Below are 20,134 nucleotides of genomic sequence, written 5' to 3'. Positions count from 1 at the left end.
TGCAAGTAGTGCATGTGAGCTCGATTTCAACGTTTAAGAGAAGTTTGGATAGGTAAATAGATGGGAGGGGTATGGAGGGCTATGGTACAGGTGCAGGTCAACGGCAGTAGGTAATTTAAATGGTTTGGCACAGATTAGATGGGCCTGTTTTTGTGCTGTACTTTTCTATGACTCTATAAATGGCAACTCTGCTTCTGTCAGCTTTATTGATGCAAAGTTTGGGGCATTTCTGCATCATGACAAAACTTAGATGAACAGTATCTTAACAAAATCAGTTTGAGTTAACATTAACCCATTATCAAGTATAATCCTCTTAATCATATGCATTTCAGCTTTTGTACAATCCCATGAACAAATTACTTCCATCTTGCTCTACTTATGCTTCTGTTGAGCATACAGTGTCAGTGGACACAAATTTTCAACAGTGATAATCTGGAGAACTGAGTTTGAATGTAACCAAGTGAATCATGTAGACAATCAGGGAATTTAAGCATGGTGAACTATGGGGAGAATTCAGGAGACCAACAACTAAAAGAAGAATGATAGAGTTCAGATGCTACTATGTCAGTTATCAACAGTCTGGCAGGAATGCCTGCAGTACTACTACAGTACTGCAAAGGTGGGGAAGAATCAGCTTATAGGAGGGAGATTGAAAATCTGGTTCAGTGGTGCGTCAACAACCTCTCATTGAATGTTAACAAAAGCTAATTATTGACTACAGGAAGCAAACAGAAGTGGAGAGGATCAGTAGTTTTAAATTCCACGGTGTTAGCATTTAGAGAATATGTCCTGGGGCTCTCACAAAAATGTAATCACAAAGAAGGCACAGCAGCACCTTTTATTTCTTAGAAGTTTGCACAGATTCAGCACGTCACCATAAAGTTTGACCACTGTAGACGCCCAGTGGAAAGTATCCTCACTATTGCATCATTGGAAACACCAATAATCAAGAAAGGAAAAGAGATAAAGATTAGCTTTCTTTGGCATATGTACATCAAAATCTAGTAAAAAATGTCATTTATGACAGTGACCAACACAATCAGAGGATGTGCTGGGGCAGTCTGCAAATGTCGTGATATTCTGGCATCAACATTGCATGCCCATACTAATTCTTCTGCCTTTTGAAATGTGGGAGGAAACTGCAGCATCTGGCAGAAACCCACGCTGCCAGAGGGAGAACGTACAGACCCCGTACCGACAGCAGCATGAGTTAAACCCTGACTGCTGACACTGGAATGCTGCACCATGAAAAGCCTACAGAAAATGGTGGATTCAGCTCAGTCCATCACAGGTAAAGCTCTCCCCACCACCGGGTACGTTTACATGCAGTACTACCAGAAGAAGGCATCAACCTTCTTCTCACTACTATCAGTGGGCAGGAGGTACAGAAGCCACACACCAGGGTCAGGAAGTTACTAACTTGCAACCATCAGGCTTCTGACCTAGCATGGATAACTTCGTTCACCATCACTCTGAACTAATTCTACAACCTACAGACTTATATTCTAGGACTCCTTGCAACTTGTGTGTGCAGTATTATTTTTATTTGCAGTTTGTCTTCTTTTGCCCATTGGTTGTTTATCAGTTTTTGTCTGTTTATGTAGGTTCTTGCAAAGTTCTGAAATTATATTTGTATTTTTCCTTTAAATTCCTGCAAGAAAATGAATCTCAAGGTAATATATAGTAACATATATACACTTTGATAGTAAATTTATTTTGAACTTCGAGATTTGGTATGTCACCAAAAGACTTTTGCAAATTGGTAAGCATTCTGACTGGTTGCTTTCTCACATCTTGGGTATGGAGGTTCCAGTGCACAGAATCACAAAAGGCTGAACAGGGTTGTAGTTTAAGCTAGTCCATCACAGGCATCTTCAAGAGCCAGTGCCTCAAGGTAATGGCCTCCAGCATCAAGGACCCTAACTACATTGAACAGGCCCTCAATCAGGGATGTGGTACAGGAGCCCGAAGACCTATATACTCAACGATTCAGAAACAGCTTCTTCCTCTCCACCATTATATTTTTGAACAGCTCATTATTCCTTTTTGTACAAATTATTTATTTTGTAATCTATAGCAATTTTATGTTTCGTATTGAACTGTTGCTACAAATGAACAAATTTTAAGAAATTTGGCCTGTCTCCTAAAACCCTCACTAATTTTTATAGATGCACCGTAGAAAGCATTCTTCTAGGATGCATCACAACCTGATATGGAAGTTGTCCTGTCCAAGACCGGAAGAAGCTGCAAAAGATCGTGAATATAGCCCAGCACATCACACAAACCAATCTTCTGTCCTTGGACTCACTTTACACTGCACGCTGCCAGGATAATCAAGGACATGACCAACCCAGCCAACACACTTTCTGTCCCTCTTCCCTCTGGGAGAAGGTTCAAGAGCTTGAAGACTTGTACGGCCAGATTTGGGAACAGCTTTTTTCCAACTGTGATAAGACTGCTGAACGGATCCTGACCAGGATCTGGGCCGTACCTTCCAAATATCCGGACCTGTCTCGGTGTTTTTTTTGCACTACCTTACTTTCCCTTTTCTATTTTTTATTAATGATTTATAATTTAAATTTTTATCATATTTACTATTGATTTGTACTCCAGGGAGCGCAAAGCACAGAATCAAATATCGCTGTGATGATTGTATGCTCTAGTATCAATTGTTTGGCGATAATAAAGTATAAATTCATGTCATGTATTGTAAATAATAAACTCTATCCTAATAATTCCTGCAACATACTGAAAGGAGAGGCAATGTAACTTAAATGTGTCTAAAGTGAAGTCAGTTGTTCCTTCAACTTTCATTGAAAGCTTGATCTGCACCATGGAATCTGAACCATTGTCCATTAGTGAGTCTTTGTAGGTCCTGGCCTGGACATTGTAAAGTCTAAACACTTGCCCTTTTATACAGGCTTTTGATTGTATTAGACATTAATTTTAGAGCCTTACTGATTTACTTTCAATTTCTTTAATGTAGTGGTGTTGACATTCTCAGCACCACTACAAAAAAAAATCAGGAGGTCAGAATGAGTCATAAAATGCTTCAGCTCAGAAAGAGGCCATTTGTACCTGTGCCAACTATCCAACTTCCCAGAGCTTTGTGCATTTCACAATGAATTCCCCTTTTGAAAGTTAATGTTGAATCTATCTCCATCATCTTTTGACAGTAAGCTCCAAATTGTCGTAACTAACTGAACAAAAAAACCAGCAATATTAATGAAATTGGAGAAAATACACCAAAAGGTTGTACAGAGTGTTACATTAGAGATGTGCCAACATGTTTTCAGTTACACAATCAATCCCAAAAAGTTACTCTGTTTTTGTATTTCTCCCCCCTCCCCATCCTGTTCCCAGTTCTACCTTAGTTTGATGAATGTGGAACCTAATCTGTGCAGTATTCTCAGAGGGCAATCTTGAAAGACTTATTATTATTAACTGTTTCGTGTAAAAACATTTTACTTTATAATATCACTTGACAATTTTTTGACAGTTATTCCTTATATTATCCCAGCTGTATGTTTTCATAGGACCAATTTTATCCTGCAAGGGCTCCAAGCTCTGCATGTTTTCAACACTTCCACTCCAGGTTGCATACTTTTTCCCAATGTTAGTAATAATAATTTATATACACAGATAGGGATTGACCCATTTTCAGTATGCTGGATTGTCCTAGTTTTCTTTGTGAACATCAAAGATTCACTTCATAGGCCCAAGTTAAAAAAAATTGTGTTCCCATAAATTAGTACGCATTGCCAGATACTGATATTAACGGATCTCAAGTGTTCTGACCTAGTATTTATTTACATGAACAGAAGTAATCATTTGTTTTTACACCTATGCTTAACATAGAAAATGTCCCAAGGCACTTCACTGACATATTATCAAACAATTTTGTCATATAGGAAGTAAAATTACAGGTGAGCTTAAGTATGGTCCATGTTTTGTAATGCCTTAAATGCTGGGAAGATTAGGGACAGAATTTCTGAGTTTAGGGCCTTAATTTGCAAGCATGGGAATGACTGGGAGACAAGCTCTGGCAAATACTCAATGAATGAAATACACCAGTGAGAAATGTTAGCAAGTGTAAGGGTAGGGCCTTATGGTTTAGAGCATATCTTAGATATTCAATCTCTAAATTTCATATGGTAGGTATTTCTTAGTTCTTATATTAAATATGGAACAGCAACATCCACTCCAACATACACACAGATTATAAGAATTACTGAATGCTTTCTCAATAAAGCGGAACTGTTTTTGAGCATTTCAGTTTATCCATGTTAACAACTTGTACCCAATTTCCAATTGCTCACTATGTTCTAACCCACAAATTTTGTATTGCTCGAAAAGAACGGATTGTTTTTAAGTTCCTGAATGAGTATTAAAGTCTGCAAACAATAATTGAGAGCAATATTTTATTAATAAAACTCCAATGCTATAATACATTTTGCTTTACAGAAATTTAACACTACTGTAAATATTATAAATATAAGTCAACAGTAACAGAATCAGTTCTAATTAATGATAAACAATTACATATTGTTAAACACATAGCAGTGCTGTGATAGGAATTTCAGTGCCTGGTAGTTAAATGATATTGCCTTATTAAGTCTGCTTGTATGGATACTCAAATCTAAATTTGGCTGGTATTCTGAAAAAAAACCATTTTGAACTTTGTAATGCTAAAATAAAGTTCTGATTAATTTGCCATCTATATAATTATTTTATATTATGTAATAAGTTTTTAAAATGTAAATATATTAAAAAATCAATTCTAATTAAGGGTACTACCAGAATTTACAAACTCTTTGAATTCTCATTTCTGATTCTAATTTATACTTGTGTTCAACTTTCAAAATCAATAATGCATCCTGAAAATGAGAGAAGAGGAGACTAACTTGCCTGCCAATCACATGGATGGATTTGTTGTACAGAATTTTACAAATATTGTAGAACTTTCAATGTCCTCTCTCCTGTGCCTATAATGTCACACAATTACTCAATGTTGGATACGATCTTTATTCAAATGTTTTATTGGAAAAGCAATTAATTTGGAATTATGTTTTATGGCAAACCTTTATGCACATCATTCCTCATATTTAGTTTCCTGTTCAATGCAGGACAGTTGGAATGAGGAAGTCAGCAGCAATACCCACACTTGCTGATTCTCCAGCACATGGCACCACTTGTATTATTTTGGTTTTGTTATCATGTAGGTTACCAGCAAACATTTCCTCATTGGTAGCACACTTGACTTTTTAGGAGAAAATTCTCACTCCCTGTAGATCAGCACACAAGTTACAAAACATCTGATTATAGAATGCACTGGAGGTGAACATTAAACCCAATTTATTGGTAACCAATTCACTGGAAAATTGTGCGACACTGCGCTCACACCCATTTTTCTCAAAAGTCTCACATCAGATGTTTTGCTAGTTGTATTAAGTAAAACTAACAGGAGAGATGTTAATCACAAAAATAAAAAAAAGTTAAAATGTAACAATACTATCACAATCTCATCATGCACTGACCAACACCCTCCACTAGTCAATGAGAAATAACCACCCTCTTCAGAAGATAAAAGTATTTCTATTTGATGCATATTTTGGGACCAGATGATCACTTCTTTGAGAACTGATAATTTTAGAGTTTTAGGAGTCAGAGAGTACTGAGGACAATGAATAAAATAAAAACGGGAGAGAATGAAAAAAAGAGCATAAATGACCAAGTTTTAAAATGACTCTCAAAGCTGCAAATATTACAAGATGGTGTTAAGAAAAGTTCTGAAATCCACAAAACACAAGCATAATGAGCCACTTTTATGTAAACAATGCAGCAACTGAATTATTTTTATTCAGTTGCTCGCACTCTGTCGATAGCTACCGATAAACACAGTAAAACTTGAGAAGACACTGCGCTAGATTTTACACAAATATCTTGAAGAACAGTAGTGTGAAAATATTATGACACTTTGAATCATGATATCACAATTCTACTGAAATAGTTATGTTATTTAGCAGCAAATGTTTAAACCCTGCTTGGAGCTTGAATGTCAGACACAAAAATAAGAAGGCCCTCTTGATTCCTCACATCCCTGGCAAAATAAATATTTAAAAAGGTACTACTTAATGCATTCTAATTTCATTAGGCAGTCATGTATAACTAGAACTTTTCATAAACACTCAAATTAAAGATTAAGAATGCAAATGATTGGGACACAATAGTACTAACACTTCTCATTTATGTCAGCAAAAGCAGCACAGCATACTAACTTGGACAGGCTAAACTCAACAACAAATTAGAAATACTCAACAAAACAATGAATTACTATTAAAGATAATCATTAATTGAAGTTATTTCAATTTTTTCAACAGTGTGAAATTACTTTTTACTGTTAGGTTTAATACATAATTTGTTCAGTAAATTAAACCGATTAGTAAAGCTGCCCTGCTTATACAATTAGCTCCATCATTTTAGTGACTTTAAGACACAGGAGCAGAATTAGACCATTTGATTCATTGAATCTACTTGCTATTCCATCATGGCTGATTTATTATCCCTCTCAAACCCATTCTCTTGCCTTCTCCCTGTAACCTTTGAAACCCTTATTTATCAAGGATCTATCAATCACAACGTTAAACATACCCGATGACTTGACCTCCAGAGCTGTCTGTGGCAATGAATTCCACATATTCACCATCCTCTGGTTAAAAATAATCCTCCACATCTCTGTTCCATTCTAGGCCTCTGGTCCTAGACTCCCTCACTAAAGGAAACATTCTCTCCAGATCCACTTGATCTCGTCCTTTCAGTATTCAATAGGTTTCAATGAGATTCCCCCCCCCCCCCAAATTCTTCTAAAGTCCAGTGAGTACAGGCCAAGAGTCAAAGTTAACCCTTTAATGCCATGGATCATTCTCATAAACCTCCTCTGGACTCTTTCCAATGCTAGTACATCCTGGAAACCAGTCTCCCCTCTATGAATATCTACACTTCTTGCACCCTTAGTAAGGCAGTCAGCATAGCAAAGACCCCACCACTCCAGACATTCTCTCTTCACCACCCTCCCATATTCTTGATTATGTTTCATTCACTTACATATTGGCAATGAAAGTTATATTACCTTTACATATCTAGTGGTATCTAAAGGCAGGAGTTTTCCAGTTAGTGGAACGCAAGGTAGGAGTAGGTCATTCCGTCTACTTAATGGTGCGTTCTTTCACTGAGTGCTACAAAGGCCATCCCCCATATGCTTGCATTGACACTGTATCCTTTTACTACCTTGACAAACAAAATTCATGCAGATTAAAATTGTAAGAAAGAGGTTGACTATTTAATAAATCTTTGGATCAGGATGTTATCTGATCTCTCTTAACATGTTTGTGAAATGTCTTCAATTGTCCTCAGTTTCTTTCCATGTAATATTTTCAAGGTTCTCTGCCCTACTCATCTCTTCCCTAGGACTCCTTTCATCTTTAACTTCCAACCATTAACAATGCATATTAGCGCACCACCATCCATTTCTAGTACCTCCAGCACAATATCGTGTTTAAGGTCATCACAATGTGGTTCTCTCGTAAATCAGCACCAGCATCCCCTCTTCCCACCACACCTTCAATGCTACCTTTAGTGATAAAACCTCTTCCCTTCTTGTCATGCAGGGTTCCCGACACAGTTTCCAGGATACTTGTTTGGAATTACTATTCTTCATTCTGTATATTCTGAGACCAAACAGATTTTGATTCAGAGTTGCTGAAGGATATAGCATGTTACCAGGATCTTTGGCCCTCTGAATTCATGCTAACAACCATCAATTTACACTAAACTGAGGTTTTCCCCATTTTTATTCTCCCTGCATTCTCAAGTTTCCTCAAATTCTACCACTCACCTGCACACTACGGACAATTAACAGTTGCTATTTAACCTACCAACTAGCACATCTTTTGGATGTAAATAAGCCAAAGTACTTGGAGGAAATCTACAGTCACAGGGAGAATGTGCAAACTCTGTACATAGTACCCAACATTAGGATTGGACCCAGGTCTCTGGCACTGGTGGCCTATAGTTCATTACCTGTGCCATTGTGCCACTTGTAATAGGATGATCACTTTCTAGAACATCACTTTTCAGTTTTAAGTGTGATTTCAAGTTTCTGTTCCACTCTTGACCGGAACTGGATTTAATGCAATCTGATGTGGAGGAGGGGATTAAATCCTACTTTATGATATTTGAGTATAATTGTTTGGTTTAGTATTCCAAACTACATTATGAAAATGTGTGGAATAGCAGGAATAACAAGTGGCAAATGAGACATAGTTTGAACAGCTAGGTATTGGGAAAGGGCAAGGTTCAGGATTGTGGAGGAGGGTGTAGTTTTGGTAAATCATCTGTTGTTCTATGATCCTATCTGAAAAGACTGTAAGCTATGCCAATAAAATAACATTTTTTGAGGAAAGAATGATATGAAACAACAGGTCTATTAGCTGCTCACCTAAATAACTGGCTGCCAGTGCTTGTAGGATGTAATATGTATTTTCATTATCTTTGTGTTTTACAGAAAAGTATTAACTTCCAAAAAATAAACATGATTTTGCATACATGGCTTAGAATTTGGAAATCAACTGGTTCCAAGCGAATCTACAAAGAAAAATTAACCTCTATCATTAACACACAAGATTCAGCAGATGTTGGAAATCTTGAGCTGAAGGAATTCTGTAAGTCAGGCAGCATCTATGGAGGGGCATAAACAGTCAACATTTTAGGCCAAAACCCTTCATCAGGACTGGAAAGGAATGGGGAAGAAGCTAGAATAAGAAGGAGTGGGGAGTGGGGAAGAGAAGGAGTACAAGCTGGCAGGTGATGGGAAGGTGGATGAAGTAAGAAGCTGGGAGATGATGGGTGGAAAGGCTGATGGAGGAATCTGACAGGAAAGAACAGTGGACCATAGGAAAAAGGAAAAGTGGAAAGATTCCAGAGGGAGGTGATGGGCAGGTGAACCAGAACTTGAAATGGAAAGAGAGAGAAGGGGGAAAGAGAAGCAACTGGAAGTTAGAGAAATTGATGCTCATGCCATCATCCTTCAACTCAAGCGTGGACTCATTGTGACAGGAGAGAAGGCCTTAGACTGATCTGTCAGAATGGGAAGTTGAATTGAAATGGATGGCTACTGTGAAATCCTGCTTTGTGAAAAGTGTTTGTTGAAGCGGTCTCCCCTGACCAACGTCGTGTCTAACCGGTAACAAGGAAACCAAACCAGAAACATCGAATACAGATTATTCCAACAGACTTGCAGGTGAAGTGTTGGCTCACTTGGAAGGACTGTTTGGGGTCCTGAATGGTGGTGAGGAAGGTGGTGTCGGGCCAGGTGTAGCATTTGTCACATTTGCTTTATAAGTCCCAGAAGGGAGATCAGTATGGAGGAACAAGCGGACAAAGGAGTCATGTAAAAATGATCCCATATGTAAAGTGGGGGAGGAGAAGAGTAATGGGAAGAAAAGATGTGCTTAGTGGTTGGATGCCACTGTTGATGGTGGAAGGAAGGAAAATGTTTTGCTGAATCATTATCTTTGAAAGATGTGCCCAAAAAACTTGGCTTTGGACTCCTGTAAAAGTTTACTACAGCAAGATTGTTGTGAAACTCTAACTTGCAGACTACTATCCCAAATCTAATGCTCAAAATTTGTCCTTTACCGTGTGGTGAATCGTTCCTGTAAACATTTGTTAAAATAAATTGATTAAGTTCTGGAACAAATCTTCTGCCATTAGGGGGCGATAATATAGCATCCAATCCAAATAGAGCTTCTTTTGCACGAGGATAGAAAGTCAGTACTGCAAGCAATTTGGGTAATCTTTCACACTGCCTTTTATGACTATAGTGTGCCAGTGTAGCCTCACTGAACTGAAAAACAAATCCAGGAGTTTTAACTGACTCTGGACTGCCCAAGATATCTATAACTTCTCCCACACAACCACACTTAAAAGAAATTTTACTGCACAAGGAAATGAAATGATATATGAAGCAGTGGATTAGTGTATTTTTCTTGATGAGCAATTGCTATTGGAGAATACTTGTATCTTCATATAATAACCAGCCTTAATTTCTGAAATATCATACCAACTATCCGAAGGCACTCTGATGCCAGAAAATGTATTTGTAAATGTATATGGCAACTAAAATAATGTCCCAAGTCAGGTAAACAGAGAAAACATTATGCTGGTCCTTCTGTAAAGAATTTGAAAATATGCCAATAGACTGCATAGCAGTCATTCTGTGCTAATAGATGTTGTATTAGACAAATCACAGACAAGGTTGGGAGAACATAAGCAAAAAAAAAGCACAACACAATTATCCTGAAGGAAATAATTTCCAAAATATGCAAGGGGATTAAAAATGTTGCCTACATATGGAGCTGAAAAAAGGTTCATATATCAAGTGCAAAAAAAGGATGTAGGTACACAAAGTGGGCAAGTAATATAGAAAAGTCAGAACTTAAAGACCCATGTACCACAACCATGGTCTATTCAGTCTTTCAATGTATCTACATCCTTGTGGCATCTGCAAACACTATCTACCATCTGATACCTCTCTAGCATTGCATTATAAAGCAGGGTTATCTCTGAATTACTTAAGAACTTCTTACAATAGATCTCTTCCTGCCTCAGACTACATGTAACCCACTGCCAAAAAACGAGTCTTGGTCTCATCATCAATTTGCTCCTGGCAAAAATCATGTGAAATTAAGTTCCATTTGAATGCTCTCAGACCAAAGGCATGGATACCATTTAAGCAAACAGGTTCTTTCAAACTGAGCTTTTCATATTCTCTCAATCTCAGAAGTTGGCTATTTCCCCTGCCTCAAATCATTTGCTCACTACAGTAAAACACCGAAGATTAGCTCCAACCTTGCCCATTCTAATACTTACCTGGAAAAAAATCCTAAAATTCCAGTGTTTATCCAAGAGATCAAAACCTTGTTAACTATGACTTATTCTTTTTGATCCATATTAGTCCTATTGCTCAGATAATTCTGCTTTAGAGTTCTCCTTTTCACATTCACATCTGTCCAAGGCTTTGTTCCTCTTTATGATGTTAACTTTTGGTGACCCCCCCCCACCTGCTCACAATCCCTAAACTTAGGTCTCTCATGCCTTAAGCTGCTGGGTTCAAAGGTCAAAAGGCATTCCTAAACCTTTCTCCTCCTCAAACCTGCTGTATCACTGAATTATTTGTTTATTTGTCCTAATCTCTCTGATATATTCATCCAGAAATTCTTCAAGAGAGCTTGATGTTTTATTATGTGATAGATAATTAAGTAAAGACAAGATGTGGTCAGAAAGAATGGATTTCTATTTTGGATGGGCAATAAGTTTTTTCAATGCCAGGAAGTAAGAACCCAAGAAAGGGCAGTGGGGTTTGGGTGTCCAAATACTGAAATCATTAGAAGTCAATCAAAAGCAAAAGAAAAAGAATGCAGGCTTTTACAAGAGGGTTGACATACAATTGAAAAAGTACATCATACAGAGCTTTAGAGTATGAAAATCAGTTTTAGACAACCAAATTTGAGAAAGGCATCAAAAACGAGTTACAAGGCTGTATAAGCTGGGACTTCTTTCCTAGTGAGCTGAAGGGTGACTTTATAAGAGGTATATAAATTCATGAGGGATATAGATAAATTGGATGGTCAGTCTTTTTCCAAGGGAAGGAGATACAAAAAAAGTGTACAAAAACAAGGTGAGAAAGGGAAAGACTTAAAAGGGATCTGTGGGGAAGCTTTTCATTACAGATGGTGATGGGTATATGGAATGAGCTACCAGAGGAAGCTGCACAGTGGGCACAATTATAGTTAGAAAAGGAAAAAAGGGTTATAGACCAAACACAGGCTGATGGGACCAGCACAGATAGACATCCTGGTTACCATGAAAATTTGGGCATAGGGGCTGGTATGCGTGGTGTTTAACTCTGCAATTCTACGCAATTTTTAAATTTTTTTGACGTACAACCATCAATCTGAAATGTATCCACAAATGTTATCTGACTAGCTGAATATTCCTTGCAGTTTCTGCTTTTCTTTGAGAATATATTGGGTTGGTGCTGGCACAGCAGGTTTAACAGTGATAGTTGGAGTTAAAAGTCTAAATTATGGCAACAGAGTGTATGAACTTTGTAATACTGAGTGTTCAGGTGTCAAAATTATCCAGTTAAACATGTTAAAATTATTAAAAGGGATGCAATAATTTTATTCAAGTATTTAGAATAAGAACAATAGATTTTTATTTTGAAGTCTTTGAAAGTGGGAAATGGAACTGAGGCACGGATTAATCAAAATATTTTAAACGGCATAAGCAGATCAAGGGAATACAATGTATGTTCTTACATACATAACAAATTCACTAACATTCAAGGTTATGTGAAATATAATAATGTGTTCAAACATGCACGGTTTGAAACTATCAATTTCTGCTGAACATTTGAGATTATGCCGGAATTCAGTGGGCATTTAGTCCCATGTCTAAGTATCAACAGCTCAAAATCCCTCCCCAAACACTCTTAGCTCTAATTGTTTCTCTTATAACTGTCTTTTTACTAAGCTTTGCTCATCACTCCTGTCTCCTTTAATTTGTTGTTAGCCTTTAACTGAGGGTGCTCCTTTCATCTTTTATCAAACTGAAGGTGATAACACAAATGTCAGTTGTGATTCAAACTGGTAAACTTCCAATGCACGAAATTGATAATCTATAGAAATGTTAGAATATGAATTTACTTTTATACAATACTCTTCCAGGACTATTTATGAATAATTAGCAATATGTGTAAAAAGTATTAACTTTTCAGAGCATGCATAGGCTTCTGTGTTATTATTTGCAAAAGGCCAGTGCAAAATCAATTTAATAAAGTTTCTATTTATAATTAAAATTGCTCCAAAAGTCACTACTGATAGAAAATTAATGGAAGAGAATGATGTAAGGTGATATCAAGCTTTGTGAAACTGCACCTGCATAATTTTGATACTCAATACAATTAGTGAAGTTTTGCAAACAAAACTCAAAGTTGAAACAATTAACTTATGGTGGGATTTACACAATATGCAACTTTATCAGTCAGCATAGTTAATTTGAGATATTGTGACCATTAATGAGATTGAAGTCAAGCATATCAAATTTGATGGTATTTGTTCTTGTCATATAAAACATACCTTCATGCACAACCGTTTTGATTTGTAGCAGAATTATTAATTTGAACCATTTTGAAAAGGTTATATCAACTACCTAAGTAATGACACTAGTATCATCCAGAAGAAAGGATAGAAAACACAAACACTACTAAACCTTGATTTGTAACTAACCACTCAGTGCTGCAGCTGTACTTTCTTTTCTCTCCCTATTCTTGTTGAACGTTCATACTCCAAAGACAGCGTTACACAGGAATAAACCTATTATATCAGTTAAATTATTTAATTTGCCCACATTGGGAATGCAGATAAAAGCCATCTTTTGAGGGTAAGCAGGGATTAATATTAAAGTAATGAGTTCTATTTCTAGTGTTTTCACCTGCTGAAAGTTTTCAGAATGCTTCACATTAAAGGAAAAGAAACTAGTCATAAAAGAGTAGAAAACAGAGGTTATATATGGAAAACAAAACAAAGATGCTGCTAAATGGAAATAGCAAGGAGTAAGATGGTAACGTTGAGTGATTGAGAAAGTATACAGCATCAATAAAACTGGACACCAAAGACAGTGAAGATCAAGAAGAAGTGAGAGACACACAACAGCCACTTTATTAGGCATAGGAATGGAACCCATAGTGGTCTTCTGCTGCTGTGGCCCCTTCACGTCAAAGTTTGACATTTTGTGTGTTCAGATATGCTCTTCTGTACGCCACTGTTGTAACACGTGGTTATTTAATTTACTGTCACTTGAACCAGCCTGGCTATTCTCCTCTAACCTTTCATTGAAAAGCCATTTTCACCCACAGAACTGCTATTCATTGGCTGCTTTTCATTTTGCCCACTATTTTCTATCAACTCTAGAGACTACTGTGCATGAAAATTCCAGAATATCAGCAGCTTTCGAGTACTCATACCACCTAGTCTGAAACCAACAACCATTCTACAGTCAATGAGATCACATTTCTTTCCTATTCTGATATTTAGTCTGACAACAACTGAGCCTCTTGCTTTTATGCACTGAGTGGCTGCCACATGATTAGCTGATTACATATTTGCTTTAACAAGCAGATGTATAGGTATACCTAACAAAGTGGCCACTGAGTGTATACTGAAGTGTGTAAAATTAGATCTGCAGGAGTTGCATGTCTGGAGATCAACATGGCAGTGTGAAATAAGGAAGATGACGAGGACAGTCAAAGGCAGTATTATGGGTAATAGAGATCCTGGAGAATCAGTAAAGTGAAGATCAAGTACAAACTGCTGAAGGAACTCAGCAGGCTAAGCAACATTTATGGAGAGGAATGAACAATTGACATTTTGGGCAGAGATCCTACATCAAGACTAGATTTCCAGCATTTGCAGAATCTCTAGATTTTAGTGAGGATATTACATTCCACTATGGAACTAGGGGTGCATTGGACAACGGGGAGGACTATCATGGCTTGCAGCAGGATCTGAACCAGCAGGAAAAATGCAGATGGAATTTAATGCAGACAAGTGCGAGATGTCACTTCAGCAGGGCCAATCAAGGTAGGTCTTACACAGTGATGGTAGGGCACTGAGGAGTGCTGTAATACAAAGATATCTGAGAATACAGGTCTATAATTTATTGAAAGTGGTGTCACAGGGTTGTAAAGAAAGCTTTTGGCACATTGACCTTTATGCAGGGCATTGGATATTACGTTGAAGTTTTTAAGACATTGCTAATTTGGAGTATTGTGTGCAGTTTTGGTCATCTACCTACAGGAAAGATGTAAATAAGGTTGAAAGATTGAACAGGTTAGAACTTTAATCCTTGCAATGTCAAAGATTGAGAGGAGATTTGATAGTGGTATGCAAAATTATCAAAGGTATAGATAGGGTAAATGCAAACTGGCTTTCTCCACTGAGGTTGGGTGGGACTACAACTAGAGGTCATGGGTTAAGGGTGAAAGATAAAAAGTTTAAGGGGAGCATGAGGGGAAACTCCTTCACTCAGGGGGTTGTGATAGTGTGGAATGAGCTGCCAACATTTCAATGTTTAGGAGAAGTTTGGATAGGTACACGGATGGTAGTGGTATGGAGGGCTACAGTTCCTGTCACATGCTGGAAATCCAAGCAATACACACAAAATGCAGGAGGAACTCAGCAGGACAGCCAGGCAGCACCTATAGAAAAGAGTACAGTCAATGTTTTGACCCGAAACTCTTCAGCAAAAATCCAGTCCTAATATAGGGTCTCTGCCTGAAATTACAATTCTTCATTCCTCACCATAAATGTTGCTTAGCCTACTGATTTCTTCCAGCAGTTTGTGCTTGATCTCCATCTTTCTGACTTTCCAGGATCTCTATTACCCATAATACTGCCTTTGACTGTCCTGTTGAAGGGTCTCGACCCAAAACGTCAACTGTACTCTTTTTACATAGATGCCTGGCCTGCTGATTTCCTCCAGCATTTTGTGTGTGTGACTACAGTCCCTATGCAGGTTGATGGAAGTAGGCAGTTTAAATGTTTCAGCACAGACCTGTTGGGCCAAAGGGTCTATGACTCTATGAAGAAGGTCGGTATGGGAAGAGAAAGTCAAAAGGCTAGACTATACACTTAATATGATGTCCATTCCAAATACCAAGCAGATCTTTCTCACATTTACACCATCTGCAAAGTACTTAGTGAGTAACACAACAAAGTAGTTTACAAGACCATCCAGTCTTCTTCTTAACAGAATCCCAAACCAGGCTCAGATGTTCTAGACACTTCCCTGTTCTCTTATCACCTTCCCTTATAATCCCCTCTCTATCTGCTGTTAATTTAATGACTTAACATCACTAAAATCACCCTCTAAATCAGAGTCAGAGTCATAGAGCTTTACAACACAGAAATAGGCCCTTTGGCTCATTTAGTCGTGCTGATTATTATCCTGCCTAGTCCATCAACCCGCACCCGGACCACAGTCCTCCCATGTATTTATCCAAACTTCTCACAAATATCTGCATCTTACACCGGAAGCTCCTTGCGCACACGCAACAAAATTAACCTTTCTGATCTCAGATTAATAATATTAACCCTTGGTTCCTTAAGGTCGTTATAGCCGGAGAGAGTATTGGGACCAAGCTCCAAATACCCATTAAATGCTCCCAATGAATTGCGCCTCAAATAGCCTCTGACAACCAAGTCCAGCCCCTGGCCTTTACATGTGGCTTAGCCACTAAGCTCAGTGGAACAGTTTCCACTGACAGGAGAGGGGGAAAAGACGGCTTACTGGCATCTTAAAACCAGTTGCTTTGGGCAGATGGGGCTCATCAGCCATGGTTGGCAGCTCACCTAGGGTAAGGAAAACTCTGATCTCAAACCTCCACTGCCTTGCAGCTAGACCCACTCATAGAGAAGGCTTCAGGAGTAAACCACGAGGGGAAAATCCGGAGCTGGAGTCCCTAAGGCAATTGTACATTGAGTTCAATGTTGACTGGCAACTCCTGCAATGCTGTTGGTACCTAACTATTGGTTTCTGCCGTCCTTCAGGTTCATCAGATGCGTGGAGAGGGGGAGCTTGCTCTCTGTATTGTACTGCCCAGACTTGCATACCTAGACAGGTAGAACGCAATATTCATGGCCAACTCTGACTGATTGAGGCTCTCAACCTCAATCCAAGGACCAAACCTAACTTTTGCTATTATAACTCTTGAAACTAATGGCATTATGATCACTAGATCAAAAGTGTTTCTCTACACACACTGCCCTGTCTCGTTCCCTAATAGAACTTCATTCTTTGATGTGGAAATTTTAATCAATTATAAAAAGGCTCTAATTACACACTTTAATTAACTTGTTTAACTGCAGAACAGTTCCAGTCTACAAGCAAAAACAAAATTCCAAATATAGTTTACAAAACCATTTCATTTCCCTCTCCATCCTTTTTATTCTTGATGAAAGTAAAATGGCCCAACAGCAGTTGCTTGGAATAATTAGCAGATGGTATTCTGGCAGTTCATTAGACTGATATCCTCAACAATGAAAGTAAGAATTGTTTTTGGAGAAAAACATTACTTACGTAATTCATCAAGAACAACTCTGGATTTTTATTGATCTCTATGTTATCTGACTGTTTTATTTAATAAAAACCCATTTAAATTTCAGAAACAATTTGGATATTAAAGATTCAACTATGAAAGAACAGGAACTTTCAAATATTATAAATCTATGATCAGCTGGATGTTAGAGGAAACAGATGGATAGATAAGTTACCCAGTTTTAAGTAGTGGATTCTGGTTAATTGGGCCATCCGTTAATTTGGGACATTGCCACTTAATTGACTGTTGCCAGTTCCTAACTAGCATTAGTTGCGTGGCTGTTAAACACTATGCCTTGCTTAGAGCAAACAGTTTTTAAATAACGTCATTGTGTGTGTTAGTGTTGAAAAAAGTGATTTTTGGCGAGAAATAAGTGGTAAGATAATTTGAAACTGCTTTGATCACGACTGTTTCAAGCAGTCAGGCTCGGAGCTGCTGGAAATGGCCAGGAGTAAAACTGAAATGATTTCATTAGTACAACAATTTAGGAATTACAAAGTAATTGAAGGTATTGGCAATCATCCTGAATGTTACAATGAAAATGAAAATTTGGAGAATGCAATCACCTAAAGCATTGTCTGAAGGCAGTTCATTATCTGCACTCAGTGTCTGCGGTAATTTTGTTCAATACTCAATCTAAAGAACATGGCAGATGAATTCCTCTGTTAGTAACTATTAGGAACTAGTATAGTTTTATAGTACTGAAGTAGTATTGGTAATGTTCTAATTTGATCTGTTCTCCATTTATATACATAATTTGTTACTCAGGTAAATGGTATTTTGTATTTTTTATACCTTTTAACTATTTCTATGAAACTTCTGCTAACTGGGGCAGTCACTTTATTGGGCCAAAATATACTAGTCCCAATTAGCCGCAATACACTGTATTTGATTTGGGTGCTGATTCTTATGCTTGCAACAAACTATTTCCTATAAATTAACAGCTGCAAGTGAGCAGCTGCCATGAATTAATCTTATTAAAGAATTAGTTCTAGCAAAAATATGCTATACAAGAGATTTGCAATAATATTTTACTACAAAATCTTAAACCCTGAATTGTTTACCCTACTGGATTATTAAGCTTACAATATATATGTAACGTCAGTCATATTACAAGGGCTATCAATGATTTAGAGAAATTACTCTCTTGTACACAACATATCTTGCAATAATTATTTAAGTAGCAAAAGCACTGCTTGTATACCATGGGTATTTCTGATAAATCTTGCTGCTGTTTAAGTATATATAAGTCCAAATTATAAATGCACAAGAACATAAACAATAATTATGCCATTAAATAAAGCACAGCTAATGCTCTCCAATTATTTTACTGTCTTTTCCCATTTCCCCTGATTGCAGAATCGATTTATTCAAAATATTCAACATCATCATATCAGTTGCTTATTTCTTAACTTTGAAGTCATGCATCATAATCAGAAAATCCTGTGAAGGATAACAGATTATAATGCAGGGTTATGACAAAAATGTAAAATTGAAGATGTTAGAATGGTAGCAAAATAAAAATCTCCTCAAATCTGGGTAGGATCAGTGCAGTTCTATTGTCTTCCATTATTGCTTCATTTTCTAATATGTTATTTTTCTTTTCTTTTAAATCACATATTGTAATCATTGCCTTCCCTGCACTTATTACTTTTGCTCATCAATATTCAGCAAATGTATATAGTTCTGAATTTTTTTAATGCTGTATATAATGAATTGTATTATGATCGAGACACTAGACTAAATTACTTGGTCCTAAATTGACAGGATGCTGTGCCCCCATACACCTTAAAATATTGTTCTCGACTCAGTTGCTAGTTAACTTTCTCCTCAGTGTGAAGGCTCTTCAACTTGTACCTTACCACTCTACGTGCTCTAACATGCTATCCAAAGCAATTCTTTGATAACACGTGAAAACTTGAACTGCTTTGATTAACAGTTATTTTATTACTTTTGCTAAGCACAATAAAAAGGCTCAATAAGCACTCTCCAAATACATTTAAGCAAAAGCTTTAACTACAGCGCTGAACTCTACATGACAGGGCATGCTATTCTTAACCTTTTTTGAAATATAAAAATACCTACTTAACAAGTAGTGTTTAATTATTAGAAAAGAACAGTAAATACAAAAGGATACTAAATGACTAGCAACAAAATTAAATCTTCAAACAATAACCAATTAATTGGAAATAATAACTCTGGAAATATTTACAAAGAAAACTGACAATTTGCCAATCTATTTTTACAAATTAAATACATTGTTAGAACAAAAAGCTCTGGCTTCCAACAAAAATACTAACATAAATAATCACATATCACCTATTTTTGCTACGTAGGGTAAATTTGGCTTGTGGTATTAACATGCATCAATGAGCTAGCTTTTAATCTGCATGAACTCCTTTAAAATCTTGACTGATTTGCGCATGAAGCTGATTCAGATATAAAAAAAAGACATTTTACAAAAGCATCCAAATTGTGAGGGTATGTCATCAACCATTACTGCTTAACGTATTACAAAACTATGACAACTGAGTTGGAAGAGGATTTGACTAAATTTCTTGAAGACTCTTGCTGCTGTTCCATCATACTGGCATTAGCTTTCTCAAAACATAACCGTTAAACATTTTACTTTTTACAATCAACTCTGAAACATGCTGGTCATAACTAGCCAATGTATTTTACCATCCTCTTCTAAACATGACTAAATAACTTAAAAACAAAAAAAAATCTGATTCCACAATTCCAGTTCATTTTGACAGAGTTGTCATATAATGGCAAATGAACCACTAGATGGTGGAACAGACTTGATAGGCCAAATGGCCTAAATTCTGCTCGTGTCTCATAGAGGGTTTTATTAAAGCTAGTACCTCATCAAGGAAATGATATCCATCTGATGGATAACCATGGTGTAGCAGA

At 37.1% G+C, this 20,134-nt stretch overlaps 1 protein-coding gene across 2 annotated transcripts in view; it reads right to left on the bottom strand.

Moving 5' to 3' along the window:
• Positions 1–20,134, bottom strand: part of tiam2a (TIAM Rac1 associated GEF 2a) — a 209,062-nt gene that overhangs the window by 61,096 nt on the left and 127,832 nt on the right. The window lies entirely within an intron of this gene.

This window comes from Hemitrygon akajei, chromosome 7 (assembly GCF_048418815.1).
Source record: "Hemitrygon akajei chromosome 7, sHemAka1.3, whole genome shotgun sequence".
Classification (NCBI taxonomy): domain Eukaryota; kingdom Metazoa; phylum Chordata; class Chondrichthyes; order Myliobatiformes; family Dasyatidae; genus Hemitrygon; species Hemitrygon akajei.
The sequence above is the reverse complement of the archived record's forward strand: the minus strand, read 5'-3'. Positions and strand labels throughout refer to the sequence as shown.